General features: G+C 51.1%; 1 pseudogene; it reads right to left on the bottom strand.

Moving 5' to 3' along the window:
• Positions 1 to 1,152: 1,152 nt before the first annotated feature.
• On the bottom strand, positions 1,153 to 1,326 carry LOC119446893 (U2 spliceosomal RNA; annotated as a pseudogene).
• Between the last annotated feature and the right edge of the window lie 777 nt (positions 1,327 to 2,103).

Raw genomic sequence — 2,103 nt, 5'->3', positions numbered from 1 at the left:
GGCGTGGACGCCCTTCACGGCTCTCCACTACCATCCGACGTGGCGTTTGTCTCGGCGCATTACACAGATATGTCGGTGCGGATCCTTGATTCTATGCCCTCGGAGCAGAGCGAAAACTATTCGTAGATTGTTGCTGTTCTTGGCCATCTGTCCGCTTTCCTTTCCCTCTTGCCTTTCCAAGTGATCCTTCGTCAATCCACTCAATTCGCTATGCGAGATAACATAATACGGCGCCACAACGATATGTCTGATAGTCGGAAGTGCCTTCTTCTCGTAAACCATCCCGTCTGCGATATTTTTGATGCCGATCCGGAGAGATCGCACACTGCTGTGCTGGAGACATATGCACGTTTTTACCAGCGCTTTTACTGGCGTGGTATGTACAGCTTTGTCCGCAAGTGCGTTATTGCCTGCACCGCGTGTCAGTGGCTCAAGACTCCTCTTCGACTTTAACGCCTAGTTTTCGCACATCATCATCTCAAGCACGCAGATGTCAGCCTTTATGGTCCCTCCCGTTGATCAGCTGTGCGAGCCGATGGATAATTGTCAGTGTTCACCTCACCCGCTACGCTGCAAACTCCTCAGTTACGGAGGTCATGTGTTAGTGTATCAAGTGGCTGAAGCGCTACTAACCGAGCGCCACATGATACACCACACATGAAAATCACACCATAGTGTAGAAAACTGATTAACCACTCATTTTAACCTCCGTCTAGGCAAAATGCTCGCTACACTAGTCGCGTCCGTCCTCACCAACTGGAAAATGATTCTCCCTTTTATTGCATACGCTTGAACACTACCGCACAAGATAATACTAGCATATCGGTATGTGGCTTTTTTGTAAAGAAGTGAATTAACCCTCGTAAACGTTGGGCCCAATATCGATGCAGTCCAATTCTCGGCATTGCAGCGGGCACTTGCAGATGATTTGCACTGCTCAAACGCTTCGTGTTGCACCTACGTGACTAGGCTTGCCTCTAAGATGCAATAAGCACAATAGCAACACATATTAAGTTACGTGGTGTTGATATTTCCAGTAACGTATCCTTTCATACCCTAGGACAAATTATTACTAATAATGCAAACAGGATGCTATCTTATCTCTGCCACTTTCTTATCTTTGCTGCAGCGGACCGATGTCCGTAGACAAAAGAACCGTAGGCGGATCACGAATATAGCGCAATACCGGGCCGACCCGCGGCAGAGGTGAAGCAGGATTCAAACACTTTACCAACATGCAAAAATAAGTTTAATATCCTGGGTCCAAATACAACCCGTATCGGACATTAAGCTGATAAGAACATATACTACACTTTGACCAGCGTTGGCCATGTCTAGATTCGTACCATACATGTTTACGCCATCTAGCGTACTAAACCTAGGGCCTACCAATCTGAGTGTCTTCTGTATCCTGTGTCATGCTCTACGTAGGCTCCTTTCTTCAGTTCTGCTCTGACTGTGAAATGAGAATCGGTAGGCAGCGTGTTGTACGGTCTGAAGAAGAACAGCGTGCCTACCAAGAACAACGGCCTGAGCAGAAAAGGGAATGGGCGCGGCGGCGGCGCCGGAAGGAGACCACCGACGACGGGCGGGCCACGGACGCCAAGCGTAAGGGCACGTTCAGACGACCGAAAGCGGAGCGTCTAAGCGGCCGAGCGGATATTCAACGTGCCAAGGCAGCGAGCTTGCGGGCCTGTTCAGACGGGACGGCTTGCCTGGCTACCCAAGCCGCAGAGGGGGCCGAGCATCTAGCGCTTTCGTAGAGGACGTGTCGCCATCTCCTGTCACCTGTCGTCCACCCTCACCGCTCGCGCGCAAATCTTGCACCGAAATACGCCAGCGCCACCCGTTGTATGGCGTTCTGTTTGGCTGCGGCAAAGCGGAAAGCTCTGCCGGGCGGGAAAAAAATTGGTTCGAGAGCGATCCGCTCCACCGTCTCGCTTTCCGGCCCATTTACCCGCCAGGAGAGGAGGTTTTGTCCGGTTTCTGCCTGACCGCTTGCTCGCTTTGGCCCCTACACCTTTGGTGTGATGTTGCCAAAGCGGACCGCGGTCAAACACCACATACATAGGTTCTCTGGTCGTCCACCTTAACAGAGTAGAA

This window comes from Dermacentor silvarum, chromosome 3 (assembly GCF_013339745.2).
Source record: "Dermacentor silvarum isolate Dsil-2018 chromosome 3, BIME_Dsil_1.4, whole genome shotgun sequence".
In the NCBI taxonomy this organism is placed as follows: domain Eukaryota; kingdom Metazoa; phylum Arthropoda; class Arachnida; order Ixodida; family Ixodidae; genus Dermacentor; species Dermacentor silvarum.
The sequence above is the reverse complement of the archived record's forward strand: the minus strand, read 5'-3'. Positions and strand labels throughout refer to the sequence as shown.